A 16043-nucleotide genomic window follows, 5' to 3' on the forward strand; every position below is an offset into this window, starting at 1 on the left:
GTTTCACGCCTGACGAAATGATGTCATCCGGCACCAATCAGGGGCGCAAGTGTCTACGACATCCGTCCAAAGCGATTTTCTACTCCTTAAGTATGAAAATAATGAAGAATTCGAAATTTTATCCTCAAAATTAAATAATCAAATCTCATCCATATTATCTGTAGTAAACAAGAAGCAATTCCACATTAAAATACGTTTTACTCCAACGAACATCAATAGAAAATGAGAGCAGATAGCAATTTGATTGCCGTGGTACATCACTCCAATCATTTTGCCCGACATTCTGGAACGTTTGGAATTTCTTCTAGTTCTTGAACGTTTTGAAAGTGGGCATATCCAGGATAATGGCTTCAAAAATATCGACGGTGAAACTACCAAACCACGTACCTCGGTTTGCGACGTCGCAGACTTCCTGTCATACTTAATTTTTTAAATGAAAAACTACTTAACATCCAGTCTTGAAAATTTCTGTGATTTTTTCTCTTTGTGCGAAGAAAATTCCGTGAAAATTTCAAGGAATGATATTGATTTGGTCTACTTCAAAAAAATAAAATGTGAGCGTAGATTTTTAAACACCGCAAACGAGATACGTGGTTTGGTAGTTTCACCGTCGATATGCAATTTACCACACAATCTACTCACCCAGTGCTTTCAGAATACCCAATAAAAAGCACACGGTTTAGTGACCCAACTTTACTATTCCAAGTCCCGTTGTATCCTAGGCGAAAAAACGTATCTCCATTCCAAGGTTGCATAATCTACCTTTTTTGCTATTTTTTTTAGTTAAAAACGATAAGATTACCTTGATAAAAATGCAATTTACAATGAGAATCACGCAAGATTCAAATGTAGTTATGTTTTTTCGTGAGGGAAACATCGTGATTTAAGAGCAGTCACTAAGCACTCTAAGACCAAATGGATCACGTTAAGCAGGAAGGAACCAAGCCACATTAGCTATTGCCAAATTTAATCGAGCAATTAAATGTTTTACATGAAAATGGTTGTGCGGTTTTTTGGTGCAAATTTTAGTGAATTTTCTGCGTAGTACGAAGCAAATTCATTAAAATTTCCAAAGGAATCGGCACCAACGTTTTCTTGTAAAAATCATATTGCCCAGTTAAATTTGGCAATAGCTGATGTGGCTTGAGTTCTTTCTGCTAAACGCGGTCCAAATCATCCTGATTGAATTTCATACATTTTTATCTTTTCTCTCAAAATAAACAAGCTGACATCTCCAGCCAGTGTGTATAGTTGAGGAAATTATCTTAAAATTACACCATACGTAATATGGATTTTCAAAATTTTCCAGGGGAGGGGCTCAGAAAAATAATTATCATCCCTAGAACCTCGAGCTAGGCCGACACTCCCCCGAACAACTCGGAATATGTGTGCCTTACTTTCAGAGTTTTGAGATGCTCCTATAATTAAAGTCAGCCTGTGCAGTCGAACATTATTATCCTTTGGACTCGTTGAAAATGTATGAGGAGGCTGAATTTGACCGTATACCGATTCAAGATTGGAATCAGGATCTACCAGAATGCTGCCATGCGAAATAGAGGAAAGCCGAATGAGGCTGAAGACGTTATCAAATTTCCCTTGATTAAATACGAATTTTTGGGGAAATCTGTGAAGATTTCTCCTCTCGTTTTTCAGAGAATTTTCTTCGCAATCAGATCTAAACTGTCTAAAAATTTCAAACAAAATAATGAAAAAATTCTCATGATGCACCCTACTAATTATGTATCGAGGAGATTTTGATTCCTTCCAACAAGGAAAACTATTTTATTGGCGGTTCTTCGTTGAGCTGAGAAAAAAAAATCGTTGCGTCAAGGAAACGACCTACAGCCACAAGTAGAGTTCTTTATTTAAGTGACGAAACCCCCGACAACGATAACAATTTGTGTATACATCTTAGATCTAATTCAATTATTTTGAATGAAATGTGAGTGTGAAAAAACAGTGTGACATTTAATGAGCGAGAGAAGGGAGGTAAGTACATTTTGATTTGGATTAGTTAACAGGTGTAACTTATAAGGAAGACTTGAACGGCAGGAAAGAAATTATAATATATTTGAGGATTTGTGTTTGTATAAAGCACATACCGACGGTGAAACTACCAAACCACGTATCTCGTTTGCGGTGTTTAAAAATCTACGCTCACATTTTATTTTTTTAAAGTAGACCAAATCAATATCATTCCTTGAAATTTTCACGGAATTTTCTCCGCACAAAGAGGAAAAATCACAGAAATTTCCAAGACTGGATGTTAAGTAGTTTTTCATTTAAAAAATAAAGTATGACAGGAAGTCTGCGACGTCGCAAACCGAGATACGTGGTTTGGTAGTTTCACCGTCGATACGTCGTTTACTTCGAGAGAGACCCCACAAGATTATTCGAAAAATCTGGCATCAGTGTAACGTGTGATAGGTGCGAGCAAATCGTCAAAATTCGGAAGCCGGCCGGAGGCTAGCTCGCGAGCCCCTCTGGCGGCGGGAAGCTACCCTATGCAAAACTGATCACTGTCACGGCCGCCCGAGGTTGAGATCGAGTCTGTCCTTGGAGAGATTCGGCCAGCCAGCGTCGCTCACTTCACTTCTCACTTCTCACTTGAGTCGCATTCGTTGAACGTATCGGGTCGCGCACGCGTCGGCCGCCTTGGCTCCCCAACATCCCCTCAGAATTAATAGAGTTTCCTTTGAGTTTTCTTCTTATTTGTCGGTAATTAAGTCTCGTGTGTATCTTTATGAAGTGTGTCGATAATCTGTGCCGTGTTTAACGCTTCTGTTTCTTGAATTCATTCACCATGTCTCGAGGTTTCGCCGGTACACGCGTTCGGAAGTTCGAAACTGCATCGCGCGATTCGCCTTCCGTCTCGTCATGTTTTTCATTTTGATCGCATCGTTTTGTATTTCGTCGTGCCATTAACTCGTGCGGAAATTCGGTTTGTCGTGGTGTGATTTCGTTTGGAGATTTGGACATTTCGCGTCGGTTTCCGTGGCTTTTCAACTTCACGCAGAACTGAATCTTGTGATGGGCTCTCTCGATGGGAAATTTTGGCTACTACTGCTTCTGTTTATCACGGTTTGGTCTGTGATCGAGGTTTGAGATAATTTACTTACTTCTGATTTAAATTCTGCCCAACTAAGGTGTAAATGTGTATTACTTGTCATGTGATCTACCCTTGTGATTTTCCTGTTTCTTTCTCTCTTCAGTCATTCCTCTTCTTTCATACTTGCAATCCACTGAAAGGAAATTTTGCCAAGTTTTTAAATAGAGAGGCCTGGAGGACAATAAAGCGCACAGAAATTTTTTGAATTTTTTCTATTCCAAGAAATATGTGTTTATAGTTTCAACATTTCATGGGGCCTAATGGCGGAAAGGAAGTTCAAACTCACTTATTGATGCTTTAAAGTTGGATTTTAGTTGTAAGTTTTCTAAGAACATACCTACTCTCAAATTAGATTTAGGTGAGTTCATGAATATCTCAATTTTTTCAAAGACTGTACTGAATGAGCCTTGTCCTCCAAGCCTTTCCATGAATATTTTTGTACCCTCTCATTTCAGGTTACCACTTACCAATATAGACTCACCACGCTACCTTTCCCTCATCTGAGAATTCCTAGGTTGTTCAATGAAAATAATATGAATTTTTCATTTACATTGTGTCTTTCATTTGTACCTTCAGATGATAATTTCGCGCAAGTTTTGTCTGCTTTGAAAAGAGTAGGAAAGTATGTTGATTGGAGAGGAATCGACGACTTCTTTTTGGTTTTTTCCCCAGTAGAAAATGAAATTGTCATTTTTTCAAAACGTCCCGGTTTTTTATGTTATTGCAGCCTCTCCTTATGTTACTTCTTTGGTTGATCAAACCGTTCATTATTATTTGAAGGCTCCACGTATGATCAATGTGAGCTATAAGTCTATCGAGGAAGGTTGAGTCGTTGAATTGGGATTTTTATGTTTCCGTCATCTCGAGCTTTCCTTTTATTCCTCATCTTTCTTTTTGCATTTTGAAGTGTCTAACTGGAACTTATCATTTCAACTCAATCGCACAAGCTCTTGCTTGCCCCCCCCCCCCCCCTCTCTAACTTTCTTTTTCGCAGATTTTCAAGGGATTACTTTTCCAACATGAGAAAGTCCTGTGTAAAATTTGAGCAATTTCCTTGAAACAGAGAAGTTTCGCTACATTTTTAGTAATTCAAAAATGCTGCTCAGTGTGAGAATACGGTTCTGTGAAATGTTTCCACGTCGTTAGTTGAAAATTGAGACTAAATCTTGTACTCAATAAGTATCCTCTAAATGAACCACATTTTGCAATTTGGAACTATACATTCCGGCCCGGTTTAAAAACAACGTATGTGCCATTAGTTTCCCCATGTACATGAGTGCTTTTTCAGATGAGTTAGAATTTATAGCTCCAAATTGCAAAATGCAGTCCAAATGATCCTAATTTAGTATTTTCGAAAGTTGGAAGACCTTTCAACCCCTCTTGCCAAAGTTTATAAGGCTGCTGCAGTGTTGTTTTGATTTTTCTGTCCTATTGCACTTGGGGCGCTATTTCCGGTTTTCCTAACGCCGAGCAAAATGTGTCGATTTTTGTTCTTTTCAATCTCTCAATTGAACTACATTTTGCCATTCGGAACTATCATTTTTAGCAATGTCTAAGAACAACGTATGTGCCATTACTTTCCCTATGCACTTACGTGTTTTTACAGATGAGCCTGAAATTGTATATCCTAATCGCATAAAGAAGTCCAATTCGTCGGTCTTTTGACCAAAAAGTGTAACTGAATTTCCACGTGAGCCCTGTTTTACATGAAAATCCATACTCTCCGGGGCTCACTCAAAAATCTCGGATCGTCCTTACGTCAGAGGAGCGGCGTGCGGCGAGTTCTTCCGCCTTTTTTCCCTCTCGCTTATCTTGTGCTTGCCGGGCGATTTTCTCCCGCCTGATTCCAACACGCTGGGTGGGTCTCTCCCCTTCCCCCTGTGGTTTGCCTGAAGTGAATGAGTGAAGCAAAACGGGCAAGATGAGAAATCGGCGACGAAAACTGACGCCTTGGGACCGGATGCGGGCCCTCACGGCTTGTGTCTCCTGTCTGGTTTTTCGGGCAGAGAACCCTTTGTCTCAGAATCCTGAAGCCGCACGGAACGATTTCAGTCGATTTTCAGCTTTTCAACATAATCACTTATTGCTCTTCTAGAATCTGAGTTTTCTTCATGGCAGGTGGTCTGCACGATTGCGGCTTCTTCAGTCAAACCCTCGTTTTCTCTCTCTCTCTCTTCCTCCCGTCTACTGTGATAGTTACTATCTCGGAAACTTCGCCCCTTCTGATGGATTGTCATGACCGGCGTGCTATTCTGACGATCAAACCACACACACACACACCCCCCCCCCCCCCTCCCGGGCCCATGATCGGGAAATGGCTTCAAGTCCATTCGTTCGGAAAAAAGGACTGTTTTATGAGGATTTTTGTATCGTCAGTATTCGCTATGGTTTATTCTCTAAGAGGAGAAAGGGTGTCAAATAGATGATTCTTCAAATGATGTTTCTTTATTCTTTGAACATTCGCAAACATTTTTGTTCAGTCGTTTCTTCCCTCTTGTAGTTCCCAATGTAGGGTTACCTACGTACATTATTTTAAAAACAAATTTTCCCCAAAATTTTGTACTTTACCCCTTTCTGAACATTTTCGTTCACCTGTCGGTGCTAATCTGGTTCGTCCTAATTATTTTTAACGAGTAGGTGGTAAGCTTGTAGCAACGTACAACAATTTGCAGGTATCCAGTACTAGAGTCTAAAATATGTTCAGTAGTCCCTAGACTGCACTTCAGCCTGAATATAAAACAATTCTTGAAGCCGAAAAAAATGAGGCTCAAACGAAGAAATAAAATTAGCATTTCACTGGAACCACTTCCCTCACTAGGGTCTCAGGCGTGAAAGAGGTGTATTAAATCCAAAATTCTCTCTAAGGTGATTCGTCAAGCTCAAATGACGTGGTCGAACTGGTCTGCGATGTATCGCATGGATTAGGTCAGATATCTCGGCAGATTTTGAATCTTTAGCAAAAAAAAGGACGATAGCCCCTGCGCACAAGCCTGAAGAATTATTCTAAACCTAAAAATTTGCGAAATGCAGAGAAATGAAAGCAGAATTTTGCACGTGGAAGAAACCTCTAATTCGATACAGAAATCGATAGCTGAATCGAATGCGAGGTTTTTTTCCTAACACTGTTCTGATTTCATTTCTCCGAATTTACCCAATTTTTGGGTTTAGAATGATTCTTTAAGCTCATGCGCAGGGACTATCGTCTTTTTTTTTAGTAAAAGTTCAAAATCTGCAGAGATTTTTAACCGAATCGATGCGATATACCGTATGCCAGTTTGACCACGTTACTTGGGCTTGAAGAATCACCTTAAACATTCTCCTCACATCACCAGTAATAACTCCCATCCCATTATCACCTTCCTCTAATCAGCACCTGAATCCTCACTGTACCCCCTCTCTTATCAATTAACTTTTTCTCCCATTGGATTCACAGTTTGACCTTATCCTTTTCCGATTCTATTCTTTTGCATGATCTTTTACTCTTAAGCTCCTTACAGTTCAGTGTCATTTATCCACGCTATTCCTTCCTGTCTTCCTCTTTTTTCCCTCCCTCATTTTCGCAAGGTGATTCGTCCAGCTCAAGTCACGTGGTGGAACTGGTCTGCGATATATCGCATTGATTCGGTCAAAAAGCTCTGCAGATTTTGAATTTTTAGCTTTAAAGGGACGATAGCCCCAGCGCATTAGCCTAAAGTATCATTCCAACCCCAAAATTTGGCAAAATTCAGAGAAATGAAAGCAGAATTGTGCACGGGAAAAAATCTCATATTTGATACAGAAATCGATAGCTGAATCAAATGCGAGGTTTTTTCCCTGACACTATTCTGATTTTATTTCTCTGAATTGTGCCAATTTTGGGGTTTAAAATGATTCTTCAGGCTCGTGCACAGGGGCTATCGTCCTTTTATCGCTGAAAATGCAAAATCTGCTGAGATGTTTGACCCAATCGATGCGATTTATCGTATACTAGTTCGACCACGTCACTTGAGTTTGACGAATCACCTTAAACTATCAAGAGAGGACCTGACTTATTAGATTTACAACAATGTTCATTTTTTAATTTTGCATGCCTAAGTTTATTATGGTATATTTATGTCTTTTTTTTTACCTAAACTTGTGGGTGGGTGTGTTTGTATGAATAATTGGTTTGTGTGCGTGTGATTGTGTGAATGGTCGATTTGTGGTGCGTTTGTGTGTAGAGGAAGCGTAGGAACTGACGAAGGTGCGTCCACACGGTTTATCTGGCTGTTGGATTGCCGGTCCGTCGCGTAATCCGCCAGTTGCTCTAATTTTGGAGCGACCGGGGGACTATTCGACGTACCGTCCATTCGACGATCGGACGAACCGTGTGGACGCTCCTTTGACGCAAAGGCTCTCGTGACGCGTACACATCACGGTCAAATTTCCGTTTAGGTGGGGGCCATCAATGCTCGTTGACGGACTTTGATGACTTCCATCTGAGCGGACAGACCGTCATATGTTCGTGTCACGGGAGCCTTGGGTAACCTTGAGTACTTGTGGCATGTTATTTTTGGTCAGGTCCAGATCCACAAGGGTGGTTGGGCCGGTCTTGGGGGGTCTGCGGATGATCTCCTCGCCGGGCCTGACGAGTGGCGGGTTGCGTTGCACTCCCTGGCCTTGAGATGCAAGTAGCGGCGAAAATACCCGGATCCCAATCGGATCCGGGATCAGCGGAACTATATTCTGGGGCCTATTATTATCAGTGGCGTGGCGTGCTTTGCGATTTATCGATTGTTATGTCATTTAAACCTACGGAAAAGGATCGATTATCAGGGTGTTCGCAGCGAACACCTTGGTAATCGATTCTTCATCCTAGGTTTAAATGGCAGAACAGCGATATATCGCAAAGCACGCCACGTCACTGATTATTATCAGTGGCGTGGCGTGCTTTGCGATATATCGATTGCTATGTCATTTAAACCTATGGAAAAGGATCGATAATCAGGGTGTTCGCAGCGAACACCTTGGTAATCGATTCTTTATCCTAGGTTTAAATGGCAGAACAGCGATATATCGCAAAGCACGCCACGTCACTGATTATTTTCAGTGGCGTGGCGTGCTTTGCGATATATCGATTGCTATGTCATTTAAACCTATGGAAAAGGATCGATAATCAGGGTGTTCGCAGCGAACACCTTGGTAATCGATTCTTTATCCTAGGTTTAAATGGCAGAACAGCGATATATCGCAAAGCACGCCACGTCACTGATTATTTTATCAGTGGCGTGGCGTTCTTTGCGATGTATACACTGGAAAAAAAAGTCTGCTACGGTCAAGCCGTCTCGGAATCTTGAGAAAAAATCAGCTTGATTCAAGAATTTTTATCTTGAAACAAGCAATTTATTGCTAAATTCAAAACTCGAGATTCCTATTTGCAGTTACCTTATAGCTTGGATCACCTGCTAGCTTGATTTAAGCAGCACAAAAATCTTGAGCCAAACCTGCTGAATCTTACATCAAGCCACCATGGCTGCTAATTCTAATAAGTTGTTTTCTTGAATCAAGATAATGTATACTCGATTCAAGATTCCTGGTTTCAAGCATGACACGAATCTTGGAAATAGCTGAAAAAATTAGACTTAAATTAAGTTTGCAGCCAACTTCTTGAATTAAGTTTCCATTGGATTGTAACCACTCCGCCTTTATTTTCGACACGGGCATTAAGTTATACATTCCTACATTCTCAAGTCATTCCAGGAGATCTCCAAAAGCCGCGCATTTTAACAGTGCTGCAAACCGAGAACAAAGCCCGCGGCAACGCACGCGACGACTTTAAAATGATCCATGTCGAAGAATCAGTAACGTTTTATCCCTACGTTACGACATTGTATGAAAAATGAATAAAACTTTCAGTATTTAGTATTGGATCCGAGCATTAAACGAAAACTAATTAAGATTCCGCCGGGTATCTAATTTCAAGCAGCCCGACCATGCTTATTTCAAGCTATACGTTTCTTGGCGGCAAATTTAAGATTTTTTCCAGCTTGCTTCAAGCTGATTTTGATTTGTTTCAAGCTACTTTTTTTTCCAGTGTAGATTGTTATGTCATTTAAACCTATGGAAAAGGATCGATAATCAGGGTGTTCGCAGCGAACACCTTGGTAATCGATTCTTTATACTGGTTTAAATGGCAGAACAGCGATATATCGCAAAGCACGCCACGCCACTGATTATTATATGAACTTCACCTCTAGCCCCTGAACCAAGGCACCCACTATGATGACCTTTGAAACACTTCCTGATTCATAGTCGTTTCTTTATCAGCAGGCACGTGGCACAGGGGATTTAAGTCGGAGTGTTTACTGATCCGGGAAAAAATACTCCTTTGAGAGCGGTCCGGAAGTATTGAGATTGAACGGGAATCCTGCAAGAAGGACTGACATTTTTAAGACCGACTGGAAAGAATGCAATCCCTCGCGCATTTTTTCTCCTTAGTGCAATTCTGCAATTTTAAGTACTAGTTCGCTAGTGTAAGCCACATTATTTTCAGGCCACCTCTAAGTTTCAAAAGCCGTGTCTTCTTCATCGCAATGCGCCCGTGAATTCAGAATTTACAAAGTATTTCAATTAATGGCACCTAAAAATGTACTGAAAAAGCACTTAATTTTTCTAATGAGGTGCTGTACTTCTTGTTAGCCAGTTATTTTTGCGTACTCTACTTAAACACCCCCCCCCCCCCCCAATGCTAAATGAAGGGTCTATTGCAAAAATATTTCGGGGGAGGACCCGTGGGCCACCCTTACTCTGAGAAGGTCACCCACCATTATATCCGCTCAAGACTTCTTCCCCCAAAACAAGATCCACCAAACAACAAATATGAATGATGAAAAAATTACCGCAAATCGAGCAACTAAAACAATATCAACCAAAATCTACGTGCCACGTGCCTGTTTAACGGCCTCTTACCATGAGGAGGCCTCTTATGAAGCATCTTGAAAAAAATGGATCAGTCAAGGGTTCATCAGCAAAATGGACATTGCTTCCTTTACCCCACATTATGGTTTTCGGTCCCATCGATTCAGTCATATTAATTCATATTTTTAACTCAGAGTATGGCTTATGGAAAATACATGTCTGGTCAGAGTAACATAATTTCGATTTACAAGCCGAGTGTGGTTATACTTATTCGTAACGTAATTCTCGCTGCAATGCAGCGAGAATTACGTATAATGGTCGAGTATAATGGAGAATAATGGTCGAGCACCCAAAACGTTGAGTCATTTCCGGTGTAGTCGAATCCATCTATTATTAATCCATCCTAATTTAAGCTCATAAATTTTAATTGAGTTTCTTAAAAATTGCCATTTTTATGATGCTACGCAAAGTACCTCCTCGCGAACCTCCCCTTAATCTTTATTGCGTGAATCACTGAACCAGGCACCGATTTTCGAGATAAAAACTACTGTGCGCAGTACTTGTAGGATTGTAAAAATAGACGGAGTCCCAATAAGGTATATTTTTTTTTTTTTTTTTTTTTTTTTTTTTTTTTTTAAAGATAGTGCGGAAATTATCTTCTTATCCATCCTGAAAATCATGTTTGCTAAATGCAATTTAATGTCAGAGAAGACTGAAGCCAAAAAAACATTGCATGGGCACTGTCATTGAACGCAATGCAATTAAAAGTTTTAATCACATTGTAAACTATACGGGCCTCCCTAAATGAACGACTCTGAGTATGACCCTTTTGCCAGTATTAAGCCAAATGCTTTTTCTCCTCAATTTCTAACCCTTGGGAAACTCTCGTCATGTCGATTATTTTTCACCGTTTACATTCGTTCGTACACTTATTCAAATTCACCATAGTGTCGGCACCGTATTGAGCAATAGCCTTTTCAAAGTAATTAAAAATGGTCGCGAAATAAAGACTATGAATCTTATTGTTTTCTTCCTCCTAAATCTTCAAGTTATTTTCAAATAATCGAGCTTTTTTACCATTAACTTTTAATGAATGTATCGAAAAGTTTCATAAATAGCTTCACTAACAGTAATCATGTCATTCATGTTGCTTAGAAACATGCTTTTTTTAAGAAAATGTTGAAGTGCTATACAATTCTGGGTCTGTCGAGGGAGACTGTCTTTCCCTGTTGATTGTGAAAAAAAATACGAGAGAAAAGAAAAGAAAAGATTAAACTTGTGCTATAATATCTATCAGATGCCCGCACAAAAGTCACTACCAAAATTTTAAAACGTTTCAAGCATCTAAAGCTCAACATTTAATGTTGTCTCCTGGACCCCGACGTAAACAGCCATACTTTCTCATCGTCGTAATGAATTAACGAATTAAACCATTAGTAGATTGCCCTGGCTACCTATAAGTCAGATAATGCTTTTTAGGACGAGTTATTAAGCATAGTCAACATTTTATAGTAAATAAGTCAATTTCTCCGATTTAAGTCGATATCTTCTCAATATTTAAAGAAATCAATGTTTTTCGATCGTGCGCCGACAGGGGCACAATTTTTTCGCATTTTAAGCCCTCGCTTTTTCCTAGGAGGGTGTGCCATTGGATAGATCGTAATCATTGTTTAAGACCCAGGATTGGGTCCGACCATAAAAATTATTGCTAGAGCCATTTTTTCTCGATAGCAATTAGGTTAGGAAGTTCTAAGGTCATACATACGAACGTTGACTTGTAAGTTTCTATGCGGTTGCTTCTTTGCATCCTGCGCGCGTTACATTTCAATGTTGAGGGTTGAGAATAAGCAATTTTTGGAGCTTTAAATCTGTATTTGAATGATACTGCTATCCTGCTGACTGTCTTCAATAAACCTGTCACACACATAATTTGGGTACCAACCAAGATGAATTTGAGTCTTATTATGCCGAAGTTTTAAGACTTCGCTTGATACAATCTTAATTCGCGGTCCTCGTGAAATCATCCACCTCAAGTCTGAACAAAATTTACTAGGCTTCAAGCCTACATATAGTTCCGAAGATCATTTTACAATCCCGGCCTTCCACCATCATTCAATGAAAGCTCATACAGATGTTCGTTTAGATTCACTCCTGAGTAGCTTCGCTTTCAAATTAAATTATTCTCATAGTTGACTCACTATTTTGACAACTCATTTTGCAAGATCACAATTTAAAGATTCATTATTCTATCAGGAACGGACTCAAATGTGCTTATTAATTTACAATATGTTCAGAATGTTATGCTAGTCTATCAGGACCAACAATGACTCATATTATCGAGATTCTTCGTTTTCCTCGCCAGTTTTTCCTCTCAGTTTAATGTGAGGATATGTCTGTACACGCATTTACGGTTGTTGAAATATTTCGAATGGTAGGAGGACCAAATTAAAAATGAAACACCATTAATCATTAATTAGAATTAGACAATACGTTGTCAACCTTCCGCACATCGCACATTATGGAGCCACTTGTACTTATAAGATTGCCTAACCGCCAGGGGCTGTCGGCGGAACTTTATTTAAGGTCTTATTGTGGGCCATTATCGTGCACTGCTTTCGACGCAGTTGAATCCATGCATTCTTAAGAGCTCCATCCCCCATAGATTTTGGCTGCGAACGATCATAAAAGTGATCAACAGTATGTCGCTTTTTAAAAGATTCAAACACTTAACAAAAAGGTTTATATTGCTCTCATCGCTGGGCCGAAATCGCCGCACTGTGTGCGGGCAGAGACGAAACAGGCTGTGAGAGCAATGAGGGATCCATTAATTATTAGTCCATAAATTACGTGACGCTTTTTTTTCGGAATTTTGGACCCCCCTCCCTTCCCATTCCCTTTCGTAAAGCTTTTGTGACGTAAGTCCCGATTCTTTAATGTTTAAAAAAAATCGCGTAACGCTCATCTCAACCTCCCCCCCTCCCCTAGAACTTCACGTAATTTATGGACGACCCCATAGTAAGTAGATATCATAAGGATTGAATGTCCCAGATAAGCGTTCGAAATGATTCTGCCGTGTCAAGAAAAAACGTCGTATGAGCATTTGGACGCATTTCTGTCAAATGGAACTATGTGCATTATGACGTGAGCCTGTTATGCATGTATTCTTTTGGGTCTCGCGGCTCATGTCTTAATGCACATAGTTCCGTTTGATAGAAATACGTCCATTTGAGAGCTGCCTAATTTCATCGAATAGAACATGTAATTGTGAGGAAAGGTCTGCACAGTTCTTGAAATTTTCAGATATTTTAGATTAAATCGTGGACACATTTCTTTGAAAAATTGTAAAAAAAAGTATTCAGAATTTTCCCGAGTAAAATTTTACTTTTGTCGAAGGAGGTGTGGCCACATTTAAAGGCTCGTACGACTATTTTCCTTAACACGGCAGTATTGTTCTCATTGCCGGGCCGAAATCGCCGCACTGCGTGCGGGCAGAGACGAAACCGGCGGTGAGAGCAATTAGTAGGTAAGTGTCATAAAGATGAAGGTCATCAATTAAACTAATTGCGATTTGTAGTAAAAAATTGCTTGCATTGCATTGCTGTTGAGATTACACAACTTCTTTCATACTGCAATAGTAGTGTGTGACCTGGAAGTTTCTAATAGTTTTTATTTTTCCTTAAAGGGAAAATGAATGAAATTAGATACTTGCACTTTTAATCTCACGTTTTGATCTGCTTCTTTTAAGTTATTGTGAATTTAGAAGTTGTGAATCGAAGCAAAATTGCATTTGCTTTTATGTAGCTCCAAATTGCAAAAAGTGACCAAAAAAACAAAAGAAATTCAAAATATCCCAATATTTTTTTAATTGAAGAAATCTGGACTGGTTGTTGGGCCCCGCAGTGTATCTTACGAGGGATGATGTTTTGTTTCATACTAACGATCACAATTCCCACCATGGACTGTAAAGAGAACAAATTATTACTCTCATAATTTATCATAATTTATTTTTGATTTGTTCTTTATTTATTTTTTATTTTTTAACGAAAATCAATTCGCGTGAAACGCTTAAAAGTGTAAATTCTTTTAATCCATCAGTTGCCGGATCTGCGAAGAAGAACCTTATTTTCCATACTTTCAAATTTTAGTTAAATGGTAACACTGGATTTTGGCGCAAGTTTGACTGTAAAGCTTAAATATTGACGCGCTTGACACGTGACATTTGAGCACGTGGTTTAAATTTTTGCAAAAAGTATATGATAAGTTTTCTTCTTATGATAAGTTCCTTTTTCATAGATCCGGTCGTTTTGAAATCAAAAACTAAGAATAACAAAAAGAAATAGAAAAATTCTAATTTTCGTATCCAAAATTTTGTCTCCTAGTCGGAAAATATTCATTTTTATGGGGTCATGCCCTCCTGGCCGCTATGCTGCAAAGTAATATCCATATTAAAATCCATAGAAAACGTGTTAATTCACTTTATCTTTTTAATTTATCCGTGATTATTTTGAATCTCAGTCTCTTTCAAATGAAATTGAAAGTAATTTTAATTTTATTAACATGAGAATATATTTCTTTTAAACCGTAAAAACGAACCCCGCAGTACTCTTTATCGAAATGAGGACCTCTTCGGCAAAAGGGCGTTTAAGATCTGCGCAGTGCTGCTAAGATTGTGCAATTTTCTATAGCATTCACTGAAAATGCAATCCATTCACTGCCGCCTTGCTTCCACACAATAGTGAACAAAAATTCGGGGGAATTCATGGGGAAGCTTTCAGATTGGTTGATTGTAATTAAATACCCACGTTGCCATTCTTAGCAGCATCAGAAGCCTCTTACGCCTTTTTACCGAGGAAGTGCAATATTCACTTCTTTTGAAAGTATTCTCTCCAAGCCTCATAAGGTTTGTTTTTAGTGTGCCACAAATGAAAATATTCTAGCTGCCTTTTCTGGCCTTCTCTTTGATCATCATTATCTGATCGCGATATATTTTATCGTATGATTCTATCAACGAGGTTATTAGAGCAGCCATCTCAATTTTTGTATTAACTTGCTCGAAGGCATGACTCGTGACTCGCATTTTTTAAATTAAAATTTTCCAAAACAGCTCCGAACCAAGAAAGCTCTCTCTGCGTAACGCGTAGTCCGGCAACGTCACGAGCATGACACCCCCCCCCCCCCCCAAACAAAAAAACTTGGTCGCTGATTTTGTTGCTGATTTTGCCGCGCGGTAGAAGTGGGGTTTTTATCCTCAATTTAGTTCGATTTCAAGCTGAATAACCTCGTTGATCTCTGCACTGATCTTTCAAACTTATCTCTTAGCGTCATTTTTATGTGACTGCCTGTTGCCCGTGTGGGCTGTTTGTAGTGTTTGTGGGCCTCTTATTGCTCTGCCATTGCATATCCCGTTTTTGCCGGTTTGGACTTGACTTGCATATTGAGTTGCTGCATTCGATGTCAACAAACTCAGCCACCGTGAAGCCGAATCAGTTTATGTCTAGCACATATCATGCATTGTTTTGACCTGACGCAGATTTTACTCGATGAAACAGTCAAATTCCTACCTCAGTGACACACTTGGATTCATCATCGGCTGATACCGAACCTCCGCTACAAACCCTGAAACTGGTGGTTCGTTTCTCACCAGTTTCCTCCAGCAAAATGCATAAGCCACAATGTAATTTATGCGGAATGCAGTTTTGTTTTCGTCCATCCCTACTGACTCACGAGGATAATTGTGTTATGGCTACTTCAGCTTATCCGACGGTGCTAAACCTTTGGATTTTAACAGCAGAAGCCTTTTTTCTTTTCATGTCCTTGTAATTTTTGATGAATTATTTGGAGCTAATCGAGATTAAATCCGGTACTCAAGATACAGCACATCGTCAGCATTTCAGATCAACCTTTTCTCCTTTTTGCGAACAGTATCGATTGAATTTTCAACATCGACCAGATCATCAATATTTTCCAGCAGAATGCTTTTCCAATGCTGCAACAGTTTCGGCCGAGTGCTTTACACTAGCATATCATCAGATGATAACAATCTTTTTTGGTTTCACAG

General features: G+C 39.5%; 1 protein-coding gene across 2 annotated transcripts in view; it reads left to right on the plus strand.

Annotated features, from left to right (window-relative positions):
* Window positions 1-2613: 2613 nt before the first annotated feature.
* LOC109036857 (uncharacterized) overlaps window positions 2614-16043 on the plus strand; it is a 343232-nt gene continuing 329802 nt past the window's right edge. Inside the window, exon 1 of one of the 2 annotated variants that reach the window (XM_072304525.1) lies at window positions 2614-3099. The gene's annotated coding sequence lies outside the window, so the exon portion shown is untranslated. The remainder of the gene's footprint in view (window positions 3100-16043) is intronic. The other variant, XM_072304526.1, reaches the window with a different exon arrangement.

The sequence above is a fragment of the Bemisia tabaci genome, chromosome 9 (genome assembly GCF_918797505.1).
Source record: "Bemisia tabaci chromosome 9, PGI_BMITA_v3".
NCBI classification, from domain to species: Eukaryota; Metazoa; Arthropoda; class Insecta; order Hemiptera; family Aleyrodidae; genus Bemisia; species Bemisia tabaci.